Raw genomic sequence first — 15,796 nt, forward strand, 5'->3', positions numbered from 1 at the left:
GATCAAAATCGGAGGACTCACAATTCCCCCATTTCAAAACTTACTACAAAGCTACAGTAACCAAGACAGTGTTATACTGGCATAAGGGTGAATGTATAGACCAATGGAGTATAATTGAGAGTCCATAAATAAACCTGAAATTTATGGTCATTTGATTTTCAACAAGGGTGCCAAGATAATTTAATGGAAAAAGAAGTCTTCAACCAGTAGTTCTGAGGCAACTGGATAGCCACATATAAAAGAATGAAGTTGGACCCCTTCCTCACACCATACATAAAAACTAACTTAAAAATGGATCATAGACCTAAGTGTATGAGCTAAAACTATAAAACTTTTAGAACAAAAAATAGGAGTAAATCTTCATGACCATGCATTAACCAAAGCTTTTTATACTATATGCATCAAAACCACAAGAGTCAAAAGAAAAAATAGACAAATTGGGCTTCATTTAAATAAAAAACATCTGGTAGATCAAAGGACTTGAAAGTGAACAGCAACTCATAGAATGGGAGAAAATACTTGGAAATCACATATCTGATAAGGGACTTGCATCCAAAATTTATAAATATTACCATCCACCAGTAAAAGGACAAATATCCCAATTTTTATAAAGGGCAAAGGATCTGAATAGATATATTACAGAAGATATGCAAGTGGACAATAGGGACATGAAAGATATTCAACATCATTAGCCACTAGAGAAATGCAGGTTAAAACCACAAATGATACCATTTTATACCTACCAGGATGGTTGTAATACAAAAATACAGATAATAACTGGCTTTGGTGATAATGTGAACAGATTGGAACCCTCATGCATTGCTGGTAGAAATGATGCAGCTGCTTTAGAAAACAGTTGAACAGTTTTTCAAAACTATCAGGAATAATTATATCCCCCCAACCCCCCACCTCAGAAAGGCCTAGATTGGTATCTGAGGCTGGTGGCAGCCTGGAGTTTCTAAGTCAACTAAGAAATTATATTGAAGCATTGAAATATGGTTACCTTTGTTAAATGATAGCAAAACAATTGGCCAAACTCTTGTCTGCAGTAAGAAGATAAAAATAGCCTAATGAAATTTTAAGAAGTTGAACTTATTTTCAACTCATTGTAGATTCATGTGCAGATGTAGAGGTAATAGAGATCTCTGTACCTCCCTCCGTCTTTCCCTCCTCCGAACCCCTGGCAACCTCTGATCTTTATACTGTCTCTATAATTTTGCCCTTTCTGGAATGTCATATAGTTCAAATCATATAGTATGTTGGCTCTTCAGAATGACTTCTTTCACTTAGCAATATGCTTTTAACTTTCCTGTATGTTTTTTAATGACACAATAGCTCATTTCTTTTTATTTATTGATGTATCACAGTTTTTTTAATCTATTAACCTATTAAAGGACATCTTGGTTGCTTCCAAGTTTTAGCAATTATGAATAAAGCTACCATAAACACTCATGTGCAAGTTTTGTGTGGACATAAGTTTTCAAGTCATTTGGGTAAAATACCAAGGAGTGTAATTGCTGGATTGTGTGGTAAGAGTATGGCTAATTTTGTAGGAAACTACCAAACTGTCTTCCGAAGTGGATATACCATTTTGCATTCCCACTGTCAAGGAGCGAGAGTTCTGGTTTCTTCACACCCTCACCAGCATTTTGTTGTCAGTGTTTTGTATTTTAGCGGTGCTAAATAGGTATGTAGTGGTATCTCATTGTCATTTTATTTTGCAATTCTCTGATGACATATGATGTTAAATGCCTTTTCATATACTTATCATCTGTATGACTTTTTTGGTGAGGTGTCTGCTCATATTTTTTTGCCCATTTTTAAATTGGGTTGTTTGTTTTCTTATTGCTGAGTTATAAGGGTTTTATATAGATTTTGGATACCGGTCCTCTACCAGGTATGTGTTTTGCAAAATTTTCTCTCAGTCATGGATTGTCTTTTTATTCTCTTAACAGTGTCTTTCACAAAGCAGATGCTTTTAAATTGAATGAAGCCCAACTTCTCAATTGTTTTCTTTTATGAATTATGCTTTGAGTGTTATTTAAAAGTCATCACTGCTCTGGCCAGTGTGGCTCAGTTTGTTGGGCGTCGTCCCCTGCACTGAGAGGTTGCTGGTTTGTTTCCTGGCCTGGTTGCAGGCTCAATCCCCGATGGGGGGTGTGCAGGAAGCAGCCAACTGGTGTTTCACATTGATGTTTCTCTCTCTCCCTCTCCCTTCTTCTCTCTTTAAAAATCAATAAAAGTATTTAAAAGTCATCACCTAACCTGAGGTCACCTAGATTTTCTCATATGCTATCCTCTAGGAGTTTTACAGTGTCACATTTTATATTTATGCCTATGATAGAGTTTGAGTTAATTTTTGCATAGGGTATAAGATCTGTGTCTAGATTTATTTTTTTGCATATGGATGTACAATTGTTCCAGCACCATTTGTTGAAAAGACTAAGATCATTTGACTATATTAGTATGGTTTTATTTTTGGGCTCTCTATTCTGTTCCATTGATTTTGTCAGTGGCCTTTTAATAATTTCCCTTATTTGCTTATGCTGATATGAGTTGAATTTTTATCGGTTGCAGCTAAAATATCACTGATTAATTCAAGCACTTGGTACATGCCAAGGACTGTGCTAATCTCCTTACATAAATTCAGTCACAGCAGTCTTTTGAAATAAATGAGGAAACTCGGGTTTTTGAGTTTAAGTAACATGTCCAACATCATACCACTAATAAGTGACACAGGTCTGTCTGCCTATCTGTGCTATACTACCTGTCCAATATGACCTTCTTCATCCTTACTCAAACTATTACAGTTGCTCTAATAGTCTGTCTTCTGCTAATTACTGCCTCTAATTACACTATAGTTGTCTTTTAAATTAAATACTGACTCCTTAGCCAACATTTAAAGCCTAACTTCTCCAGCTTTTAAAAAATACTCTTTTGCATGCTCAGTGTGACTACTCTGTGATCTTCAGTTACCTCTACTGTTTTACTGTACCAGCATGTGACCTAACCTATTCCTGATATTTGCTGCATCTCCCAAGTATTGAACTGTTTTTGTCAGAGGCCATCTCAAAGGTCATCTTCTCCCTCAACCTTCTCAATTTTGTACCCCCACCTCACCCTAAAACTGGAATTGAAATCTTCCTCTTTAAAATAACCAAAGCATTTAGTTTCAATCTCAATTGTGGCACATCTTATGCCTTGCTTTTCAGTTATATGAATTTGTCTTGTCCTTACTACTAGACTGTCACCTCCTTGACACCTTGTATACTGTGTAGAACCTGGCATTTATTTTAAAAATTTTATCGAGTATATAATATCTATACCCAAAATAGCACTTGCTGGGGTGGCAAAGATAAAAGACATAACCACTGCCTTAAAGAAGTCTATAGTCTAGTAGGAAAAGCCAGGCCAACTACCAGAGCTTCTGCTGCTGCTAGAGGATAAAAGACCCCTGCTCATTGGTATCTTGACTTGTGAGTAACAGGCCAAGAAGAATGTTAACGAAGAGGCAGTAATAATGTAATAATTCTAGGAAGCAAATCCTAGAAAAGTTTATTGAGCTATAATTGAGTGGAGTTTGAGGATTATAGCTTTTGAGGAAATTATGTATAATATTAGAATACTTTTGCCAAGTTTCTCTTTCTCTATTACTATTGGGAATACTTAAGTGAACTTAGACTTTCATATTCCCCAAAAGAAATTATTTCAGAACCAGTTTATAAAAAGAATTTTAATCCCTGGATATTGATTCTGCAGAGCAGTCCCAAGTGAGTTTATCAGTTAAAATCAAAGCCAGAATCAAAATAAATCAGGCATTATATGGCATATTAAATTTCTGGAGCTCAGCTCAGTTCCCTTAATCTCTTAGCAGCAGTAACAGAGTGGCAGCTCTCACTCATTGCAATGGGGAAATAACAAAGCAAGAGTAAAACTGCTGTTGCAAAATGAAGCACATCACCACATTTCCATCTAATGCATTATAGTTCATGAATCTCCCAGGAGCCAGAAAAACACAGCGAAGTCTTTAAAAGTGAATCCAGATGTCAGCTATCACCATAGCAGTGCTTTAATTATCAAAAAACAAAGAAAGAACTCCTTAGGTACATTCTAAGCAGGTGTTCCTTCACAGCAAACAGAATAGCTTAGGAAACAGCTGTGGCATTATATCTTCTTCAAGACTAGGGGACAAAACTACAACCTAAATAACAGAGACTACCCAGAGGGAGCACAGACAAATCACAAGTATTAGAATTTTGCAAGGATCAAGCTATCCAACATAATGACTAATTAATATTAATTACTCCATTTAACAGATGGGAAAACTGAGTGCCTTGTATGACAGCCATTTCTAATTCAAAGTCTCTCTTGGACAAGTTCACTATATAATGAATTTGTTTTGCAAGATCTTTTAAGTACACCATATAGCATGGCATGGTTTTTTAAAACACATCAGTATATTTTAACACAATTCATTTTCATGTAGGAGAATTAGAAAATAAAGATAAACAAAAAGGAAAACTTTAAATCCTCTGTAATTACTTTGTGATCAACAAAGTGCCCTACAGCCTCAACCTCTTATTTAAATGGTTCGTGTGTTACCTGAAAGCTGCCTCAGCTCCCATGCCCTTCTCTGACACTAGAGGGAAGAATGCATACGGACATAGATAAGTTTGGGAGATAGATGGAGAGAATTTTGAGTTCTTTGAGAAGAAGGAAATGAGGCCATCGATTGCAAATGTGAGAGTAGAGGCCTTGAGGATAATGGTAGAAGTATATTAATGGCTACTTGGGATGGTAGGTGCGGTGAGAGGGAATTTTCACCGAAGGATAGGAAGAGGGTTGGCAAATAGTATAAAAGTTTCAGCTGAGACCAGTGTGAATCTCTGTCCACAAACTCAGGTCTGGAGAAAATACCACACTGTTTTTTTAAAGCTAATTTAAATTTAACTCTGAGCCTTATGTTAATAAAGATGGAGACTAACTCATTATTGGGGCTCCCTAACATCCTCCTCTCTGAGTTGTACAAAAGTTACTACTGTAGAGGGTCCTCAAGACACTTGGATTTAAGTTATTGGCTCATTCTGTTTACTAAAATAGCCACTACCCCAGCCCATGACCAGTCCTTTAGATCCAGTAACTCTGCTGCCTGCTTGGAGAATAGGAATTTTTGCTAGTTAGTAGCTCCTGTTCCTTCAATCCAGTCCACTTGCATGCCCTCCGATGTTTTATATACCTGGTGCTCAGATTCTGGGATCTGACAACCTCTGAGCTTTCCCAATAGAGGATGTAATTATAATAATGACTGTAAATTTTAGATAAAATGTTAAAAGCCAGGTAGGTGGCAATGGTGGAGAATACACTTCAATTAATCTGTCGTTTACTCAGAGAATAGCCTCAACTTGGGTGGGAAGTTCAGAATCAGATTTTCCCATCAGGTGATTCAATTTTGAAAGTGTCTACAGTGAAAATTTGGAAAATGTGAAGCTTGAAAGATGCCTAGGAACATAAGATTGGGAAACTAAATTCTAGAGGATCCATGAGAGTAGGGTTGTCAGTTGACTGCAAACAGAACTCAACTGTGATGTATTAAAGATGAATGCACATTCTTGGATATTGCTCTCATTGAGAGGTAGAGTCTAATTCCCCACTTCTTGAATCTAGACTGCCCTTAGTGACTTAGTTGATCAATGAAATATGGTAGAAATGACACTCCAGAACTTCTGAAGCTAAGTCATAAAAAGCCTAGGAGCTTCTATCTCAGCCTCTTGAAACACTCTTTTTTGGATCCTTGAGAAGCCATCTAAGAAGTAGGAACATACACTCATTTGTAGATAAAACTATTATGAGGAGCGAGAGAGGTATAAATTCAAAAATCAAATAGGTAGTTATTTCTGAAGAGGTGGTGGGAAGGGAATGTGACCAGGTAGAGCCTCGAAAGGCTTGAAAGGTAACGTTTGTTTTCTTAAACTGGGTGGTGATTACATGGATGTGTATTTTTTTATTCTTTGAACCATATATATTATTTTTATGTATCATGTTATATATGTGTATTTATACATTTTGTAAGCATGAGATATTTCATAATTTTATTTATTTATTTACTTATTTATTTATTGACTTTTTCTTTATTGTTGAGACCATTACAGATATCCCCCTTTTAACCCCACTGATCCCCTCCACCCCACATCCATCCCACCCCCAGGCCCTCCCCACACTGATGTCCACGTCCGTGGGCCGTGCCCATAAACATACAAGTTCCCTGATTAATCTCTCTCCCCCACCCACACCCTCCCCACCTTCCCTCTGAGATCCCTCAGTTTGTTCCAAGCTTCTATGTCTCTGGATCCACTTTGTTCATCAGTTTATTTTGTTTACTATATTCCACATATAGGTGAGATCATTTGTACTTGTCCTTCTCTGACTGGCTCATTTCACTTAGCATAATACTCTCTAGTTCCCTCCATGCTGTGCCAAAGGCCAAAAGGTCCTTCCTCTTCACAGCTGCATAGTATTGAATGGTGTAAATGTGCCACCATGAGCTTTTTTATCCACTCATGTACTGATGGGCACTTGGGCTTTTTCCAGATCTTAGCTATTGTGAATTGTGCTGCTGTGAACATAGGGGTGCATAAGTTCTTTGCGAATGGTGTTTGGGGTTCCTTAGGATATATTCCTAGAAGTGGGATCACTGGGTCAAATGGCAGGTCAATTTTTAATCTTTTGAGGAACCTCCATACTGCTTTCCATAGTGGCTGCTCCAGTCTGCATTCCCACCAGCAGTGTACTAGGGTTCCCCTTTCTCCACACCCTTGCCAGCACTTGTAGTTCGTTGACTTATTGATGGCAGCCATTCTGACAGGTGTGAAGTGATACCTCATTGTGGTTTTAATTTGCATCTCTCTGATGGTTAGCGACATTGAGCATTTTTTCATATGTCTCTTAGCATCTGTATGTCCTCTTTGGAGAAGTGTTTATTTAGGTCCATTGCCCATTTTTTAATTGGATTGTCTTTTGTTAAGTTGTATAAGTTCCTTATATATTTTGGATATTAACCCTTTATCTGACATGTCATTGGCAAATAAGTTCTCCCATACAGTGGGCTCCCTTTTCATTTTGCTGATGGTTTCCTTTGCTATGCAGAAACTTTTTATTTTGATGCAGTCCCATTTGTTTATTTTCTCTTTAGTTTTTCTTGCCCTAAGAGATGTATCAGCAAACATATTGCTATGAGAGATGTCTGAGATTTTACTGCTTATGTTTTCCTCTAGGATTTTTATGGTTTCCTGCCTTATATTTAAGTCTTTTATCCATTTTGAATTTACTTTTGTGTATGGTGTAAGTTGGTGGTCCAGTTTCATTTTTTGGAGATATTTCATAATTTTAAAAAGTCCACAATAAAAATAAATTGCATTTATTAGAGTTCCAAGTTGTGTTTCAAGGCTTAAGAAAAACTGTTTTTTACCTATACAACTTGAATAAATTGGATGCTATTAGAAGCACAGCAGTTGTAAAGTCCAGTTGTCCTTTGCACCCATAAAAGCTCTTTAGAACACTTCAAAACTCTGCTGGCACAGTTTATACCCCCTTTCACCCCTCCTCAGTGGGGTTTCTATCAGAATATGGTTCCTGTCTTTGGTGAATTTTGGCTTTTACAAAAAATAGAAGTAGCTTGAGTATATGCAACTTGTGCTTTTAAACTAAACCAGCTACAAAACTTCCCTGACAGGGAATCTAGAGCATGGCTGAGGGAGAGAAATCGAGGGAAATAGGAAAAGTGAAACTAGCAGCTCAGTTACCTTGCTATGGGTGTTTTATTACGCTTAATTTTTCTTTCTGTATTTAGTTTTGTCAGGATTTTTACCATTTCTATGACCTCTTCCTGTCAGTTTACTATAAATAACTTGTTCATTTAAAAATTATTTAAAAAGTTGTATTTTAATACATTAATAGCCAGATGTTTTTCTCACCTCACAATTTTCCCACCCAAATTTGTTTTAAATTGGCCTACTCCTGAAAGTCAGCCTTTCATCCTGGCATCTGTCAATGAGAGAGCCTGAAGTCATCCCCAGTGACTTTAGAATCGAATTTCCTTCAATGAAACCTTTGTGTGGGTATTTGCTGACTTAGAAGAAAAATCTTCCAGCTGCGAATTGCGCTTTAGGTTCTGGACTCTGTGCTCTTCCCTCAGAAGTTCTGCTGAGTTCTTTCCCTTCAGCAGAGCTTCCTTTTCTCACAGGTCTCAGGGAATCGGGCAAGATATAAATTCCAGAACCCCTTTGCCTTCTTTTTCTTTCAGTTTTCCCTCACCTGTGTTTTCTTTTCTTTTCTCCCTGTACCTTTTGCTACTATTTGTTTTAACTCCTTCCCATTTCTGAGTGTGTAACTATTTATTCCTGAGATCCCCGAGTAAACATAGGAGATTGAGTATCTATTAGTGGCTAATGTGCCCCGCGCTTCTGCTGCCTCTTTGCTTTGCTTGTCTTCAGGCCCGTTTCAGTTTGTGTGTTCCTGTCCCACCTCCTTCCAAACACAATTTCTTGCCTTTTACCAAACACACTTCCTCTTGGTTTTATTCCTGTTTCAACTTTAAGTCTCTTTTTCTTGGTCATTATTTACAACATTTTCACCTGGGACGAAAGCAATGTATTTGATCTCTAAATTCTCACTTAGGATTTTATGATAAGGAAGAAGTAGTTATTATTCACATTTTACAGATTGCTAAAGGAGGTGTAGAAAGGAAAATCTTTTGTCTTAAACCATATGTTAAATCTGTTAGAAAGGCAAACTAGCCAGAGAACAGCTGCTCCCTCTACCTGGTGCCCTTATCACCTGGCACATTTTTTCTCAGAAGGGGATCTAGGGAATATCTACACAAAAGCCACTCTTGGTGCTTTTCTGCTCCAAACCCAAAGATTCACAGGTTTAGGAGAGGGTCTCCATTTTTAATAACTCCCAAGGTCACTCTTAGGCACAGTAAAGTTAAAAAAGCCAAAAAAAAAAAAAAAAAAAAGCCACTGCTTCCTAAGATAGTGAAGAAACTAATCTTTTTTGTGCACATAATGTGTGTTTGTTATTGTTGATTTAATTCTATAAAAACTCATTGAGATAAGTTTTTTTTATATCCATTTTGTAGCAGAGAAACTGAGGTTTGAGTTAGAAAACTGCACAAGGTCAGTCAACTGGTCTTAAAGTAATTAAAATATATATGCATGGGTTCATTTTGGGGCTCTCTATTCTGTTCCATTGTTCATTATGCTAGTACCATACTGTTTTGATTACTATAGTTTTGTAGTATAGTTTGAAATTAGGAAGCATGATGTCTCCAGCTTTGTTCTTTTTTCTCAATATTGCTTTGGCATGAGAGTCATGATTTTATCTTTTCCCAGATATTATCTTTTAACATAGATAATGTATAATCGAACATTATGTTAAAAGATAATATAATGGCTAAAGAATTGAAAATTATGAAGATGTTAACTGTGTTATAGAATTATGATCACATGCTAGTCATAAAAATTACAATGAGGTGTTCTGGGTGGGACATACCCCATTTTTTTCTTTCTGCTACCTGGTCTATGAATTCAACAGTTGGAGGCAGAGTAGCCACCTTGAAACACAAATTGGAGACTGAATACTGAAGAAGGTAAGAAGAGCCTGATTCTGAATGTGTATGCATAATGCCAGTCCTGATCTTCTTTCTGGATTTTATATGAGAAAAAAACTCTCTTATTTAAGCACTGTTACTTGGGGTTTTCTGCCTCTCATAGCTGAACCTAATTCTAACAGTGATTACTTCTGTTATATAAAGTTCTATCATGATAAATATTAATGATTGTGAGAGTTAATAAAGTTATATTTGGCATCATTTCAAAACCTTAGTCAATAATGAGGATGTTGTATTTTAATGCAATTAATACACATGTTGCCATTTTTATAGCTTCTGAGTTACAATTATTGAAAGTTTTTTGTTTTTTTGGTTGGCAATCCAACATAAAAATTGTAGCACACTTCAAAATGAAAATAAATTCAAGATGAAAATTACAGAAATCTATTGTTAAAATAATTATTTCTGATTCCACGGTAACATTTTAGAGACAGCTTTGCTATGTCAGAAATAAAATTTGAGTTTTATAGAATGAGTAATACATTGAGACAACAGAGGGACTCTCTTTTCCCAAAGTTTCCAACCAGGTTTCTAGCGCTATTGCACCAAGTCAGATGTCCCCTATCTGTATAAAGTACTCCAGCAGATTTAGGATTGGAATGCAAAACTCACGCTGTAATATGTATAAAGCTGGGGCTAATGGTAGGAAATAGGAACTTTTGGAGAAAGTTCAAGTATCAGCTGAATTAGTCAAAGAATTACAGTTTATCATGACTGTTATAGAGAAATGTCTTCTGGTGGATGAAGGTGAAAATCCTGCATTCCCTATTCTAGAAGCTGACCCGTTGTACCTCATTTTGTTAGAGCGGAATTTACTCCCATGTTTGTTTGCTTTTCACATTGTCCTTCACAGAGGGACAGCATCACATGTGTAGGAGGTGTTGTTTTTAATCTGTTTCCATTGTGTATTTACGGACTAGGGAGATAAAGAGGTAAAGTAGGGTTGGATTTCAGAGCCTATAGAGAACATGAAGAATCAGAATTTGATTTTAAAAAGGAAAATTTAATGTTTTATAACTAAGGTAACAAATTTTAAGAAATTTCTATCTTTCTTGTTATTATTTTTGAGTGCATGGTGCATTGAACATGCCCAAGCAGGAAGTTGAGAGGTGAACTTAAGGCAGGACTGAATTTCTGCATTTAGAATAGATTCTGCTACTATTTTCCTAAATGTTCAAATTTTTTGAAAAAAATATATAACTTTAATTTGATAAACTTTGTACGTTGGATTTCCCCCTTTTTTATTTAACATACATTCACTTGGGAATCTGGAGGCACTCTCTGAAGCTATAAGAAGTACTGCGAACCATCCCACAAGGATTCCAATTTAAGAGCTCCCCTATAGGACAAATGTAGTGAAAGCTCACTTCTAAATTTCCTCCTATTTAATGCCAGAAGACCAGACTGACCCTGTGGGCATCTGATCCTTCAACTCAGTGATTTCTCACTTGATATCTGAACCATTTAATAGTGCTTTAAGTACTTTTTCTTACACTGCATTTCTAATCAGGGAAACATAAAACAAGACCTGTCCTTAAGCTGTTTTACTTTACCTTATAATGATCTCCATTTCCTTTCATGAGGCATTATCTTGATAAATTGCTGTTTTTAAAGATCACTCTTTGCCTGGAAAGTGCAATAGATCAGGTGCTGAAGGTTGTTGATGGGGTTGGGATTTTGGCCACATGTTGTATAACCTCCTGCATCCTGTATTAATACCCCACAATATTCCTGATTTTGCTCTTTGTTTCTAATTTGTATACTGGCTATTTCAGCAAATTAGACTGGCTGGATTCTCCCAACAACAAAGCACACACTTTAGCTAAACTAAGAACTAAAAAGCATACAAAAATGTTACCATACTTATAAAGATCCATAGAGTACTGAAACTGTTTAAAAAGAAAGGAAGAAAGAAAGAAAGAAATAGAACAGTCCTCTAAGTCAGGTCACATTCCTTGAATTCAGATGTTAATTATTCCCAGTGAAAATTACCTTGGTAATTGATTTATAGAGGTATGTTAGAATTTGAATCACTTACCTACATTCATCCCTAGAAATCTAGCAGTAGTTTAAAGAAAACTTAACATGGTAATTTGTCTGTACTTATTACACTTGGAGGAACACTTAAAAAGCACTACACATAAACAAAATACAAAGCAGGCACATCACTGTGGAGTACAAGTTCCTTCGAGTGACAATAACAATTAGTATAAAAAGAGCAACGCTAGCTCCACTGAGGACTACCGTTTCCTCAAAAGCAAAGGAGCAATTTAGAGGAAAGCTATTGGAATTAGTCACCATATCAGTGAGTTGATTGTTAAGTAATGCCCTAAACTGACTTTGAAATAACACATGGGTATAACTATGCTACTGGCAAATGGTACAGAAAAAATTTCTAAATTCATTTACAATTACCTGACCTTTTTTTCAAGTGTTATTTTTTACCACCAGGAAGTCAAGAAAACACCTGCCCCTCTGTTAATATTTATAAGTATTAGATTTATCCCTCAAATAGAGGATTAAAAGGCTACTTTGTAATTATCAAGCATGAATCTCAAATTCATATTTAAAAATAAAGTTAATGTCATACCCAAAGTCATGGAAAATTTTAGAAGTGGTGTTTAAAATAGAAATTTAGACTACTGACTTGAAATCCCATGCTCTGACCACCAGACCACACGCCTGCCCAAGGATACTTAAATTTTTTACTGAGTTATTCTTCTTTGTAATTAGATGCAGTGATTAGAGTGTCTTTTGCATTACTCTGCATTTTTCTTTTAAGTCAGGGTTGCAAGCCACATAGGGCACTGTCCCTTACAAACTAAACAAGGGATTTTCAGTCTTGCAATACAATCTCTTGATATTTGTTTATAGGTTTCACACATCAAAAAAACAATGAAATCTGTAATTTTTCAAATTACAATCTTTTCATTCTCTAAGTTATGTGCCTATGAGAATTTTCAAATCTTTTGAAGAGAATGTAATCTTTGTGCTTACAAAATGTAGGCTTTCATATTTGGGTACAATTACAAATCAAGGCCTTTTTCCCCCATAATAATCAGTTTCTCAAAGTTGTGGGTTTTCTTCATTTGAAAATAAATTAATGGGAATTTAAAAATATAATTCATCCAGTTATTAAATCTTTTCAGTCTTTAAAATTAGAAACCATTTCTATTCTCCAAAGACGCAATGACAGAAAATGCCTTATATTATAGCTTATTACAATTAAATATTTTGATTGAGGAAATAAAAATAAACAGCTAACACCAGTTTAATTTAAATTCAAAAAGGGAAAAAACTTTTATGTGACTGCTTGTCATTATGCTTTTTTTCATGACAGGTATATTTTATGTGCTTAAAGACTGAGTTTTTCTCTATCAAGTACCTTTCAAGAGAGAAGGTCAGTTTTGGAACAGGAAAAATTCAAAGTACTACAGATGGTTTTTTAAAGGAATTCAAATTAGATGGTATTTAATGTTGCAAAAAACAATGATAATCTCTATAGCTCTAAACATCAGTTTTTAAAAATAGAGATTGATATATAAAGAAACTAATTTTGCATAATTATTCTTTTTAGAATAATACATCATAGTTACTAAATTATACAGTAACTGTGTAGAGACACATATTTCCTGAATGCTGTCATGTAATTATTTAGAAATTTTATTATCAAAACCTTGACTTTTGGACACAGATTACTTTTTTTCTATTAATACTTTATTTTGAGATGAAAATATGGACATTCATATTTTTTCCAGACTTTCCTGGAGCAACCTTCAGGGCAGGGAGTGGGAGTTGGGGGAGTAGGGTGGCAATAGACATATGTAAAACTTGTTAAACCTTATATACGAACATAGGCTTTGATGAGGATCTAAAGAGTGTCCCAGAGGGAAAATAAAGTGGAATCAGGAGCATCAATGCCCTTACAAAGAGATAGTCTTCCAAGTAGTGGTTGCTCTGTGTCAGAATTCTAGAAAATAAGCTTGGAGAGCAGGTTCTTTGTGTAATTTGCTCAAGACTGTATGTCTGGTGTCTAGAACAGCAAATATTTGTTGAATGAATAAATGAGTGAATGAATAGTGATTCTTTGGACATCTTTTAAGTCAAATTGCCAAATTAACATTAATAATCATAAACTGAAGGTAATCCCATTGATCAGTGAGTGGTATGGGAAGTATACACATGGCAGATATTTGAGAGAACAGAACCACGCTTGGGATCAGGGATTCTTGAGGGAAGCCATTTGGGTAGCCCGAACTTTTTCAAAGGTAAGTCTTGGAAAGACCAGTGATCTATTGACATCAAAAACCTCCTCTTAAATTTATGGATAAAATATGATAACTATGTTTTCCTTTAAATTATGCTTCGAGGGGTAGGGTGGAGGAAACTGGAAAAATAGATGGGGTATAGACGGGGTATAGATGAAATAAAATTGGCTACATGTTGATAATTATTGAAGCTAGATACGTGGGAGCCATTATACTCTTCTCTATGTTCATGTTTGAAATTTTATATAAAAGTCAGCAAACACTTACCTCTCCTCTTAAGAGTCTGGCATAATAAACATTTATGTGGCCTGATATGTAGATATCAGTCTAAAATTAAAAAGCCCTTCTTACAATATATACATAAAGAAATTAAAAAAAAAATTTGTCTTCATGACAAAAAATTACTTTTAGCTCTAGATAAAACAAATTATGATAGAAATCAATACCATATCATGTATATCAGGTTTTTTATAATCTTGGAGAAAATCTAAGGAGGTATGCCTAGACTTATCTTTACCCAGTGCCCAAGTCATCCTCAGCACATCTTCACACTCACTTGGAGGAGGGCCCAAGAACTCAAGGAGATTATTGGAAATGTAACCAAATAACCAAGCTAACCATGATAACCTACCTACTGCTGGCCATCTGCAGAAAAAAACGTAGGGGTAGCCATTTCATCAAGTGCTGGAATTTATTACTTAGTAGTGCTTTTATGTGATTCTCATTGCTTGATCATGAACCAGATTTATTTATCAAATGAAATTAATCTTAGATTCTGGCCTAACAACCATCTTAATCCAATCAGCTGCTATAAAAAAAATACTGTAGACTGGGTAGATTATAAACAACAGAAAGTTATTTTTTACAGTCCTGGTGGCTGGGAATCCAAGATCAGAGTGCCAGCGTGGTTGGGTTCTGGTGAAGGCCCTCTTCCAGGTTACATATTGCAGACTTCTTTCTGTATCCTTTTATTGGGGTGCTTGGGGTCTCTTTGATAAGGGCACCAATCCCATTCATGACGGCTCCACACACATTACCTAGTAATCCCCCAGATGCCCTGCCTCCTAATCACCTTGGGCATTAGTTTTCAATGTATGAGTTCTGGGGAGACTCAAACATTTGACCATGGCAAACCCTTTAATGATTTTCCATTTTTTTTCAAGTCTAATTTCTTAACAAGGGATGCATATATTCAATCCCTATCTCTTCAGAGGACTTTTTCAGGTCTTTTTCAGCTCAGTGATTTGTGACTTCATAAATAAACAGTCTTATATAAAATAAAGTACAATAAGTTTGACTTCTCAGTTTACCTTTAGGAACCATCATAAGTGATGTGATGCATTCACATAAGAGTTGATGAGAGGTGACTTTTCCAGCCCAATCCCTGTGCTTTCCTACTCAAAGGATATTTTCACTAACATTGATTTGTGAATGTTTGGCATGGAAACTTAAATTAAAAAAATATGTACATTACGGGGTCCTATAGTTCAGGAATTATCTCTCCACAGTACCTTTTTCATTTTCTCATAGTACCTAATTAATAATTCTTTTGCATAGTAGACCCCAATACCTTTCTTCGCAACTACTACCATCACTGTCACTACACAGCCGGGTATGAAAATAAATGACTCCAATCTATAATAGGGTTAATCTGAAAATGTTAAAGCCACTCTTGTTACTGAATTAAAAAATTGTACAATGGCACCAGTACTGAGACTGAAAAATCATTACTGTAGCAGAACAAGGTCAAAATTAAGTGAGCTGTTTGCTTCAAATTGTGCCTTAAGTCTGGTGTTCATACATTATATTGCAGTTTCCAGCCAACCTCTCAAACCTACTTACAAGAAGAGAAGTTTATAAT

The 15,796-nt window shown here is 35.8% G+C and overlaps 1 protein-coding gene across 2 annotated transcripts in view; it reads left to right on the forward strand.

Annotated features, from left to right (window-relative positions):
- The window catches only part of FTCDNL1 (formiminotransferase cyclodeaminase N-terminal like), a 62,662-nt gene that overhangs the window by 4,216 nt on the left and 42,650 nt on the right, over nt 1–15,796 (forward strand). The window contains exon 1 of one of the 2 annotated variants that reach the window (XM_081143462.1): nt 13,017–13,067. The exons of the other annotated variant lie outside the window; for it this stretch is intronic. The gene's annotated coding sequence lies outside the window, so the exon portion shown is untranslated. Of the gene's footprint in view, nt 1–13,016; nt 13,068–15,796 lie in introns of those variants that run through there. 2 annotated transcript variants of the gene reach the window in all.

The sequence above is a fragment of the Miniopterus schreibersii genome (genome assembly GCF_964146895.1).
Source record: "Miniopterus schreibersii genome assembly, chromosome: 7".
NCBI lineage: Eukaryota > Metazoa > Chordata > Mammalia > Chiroptera > Miniopteridae > Miniopterus > Miniopterus schreibersii.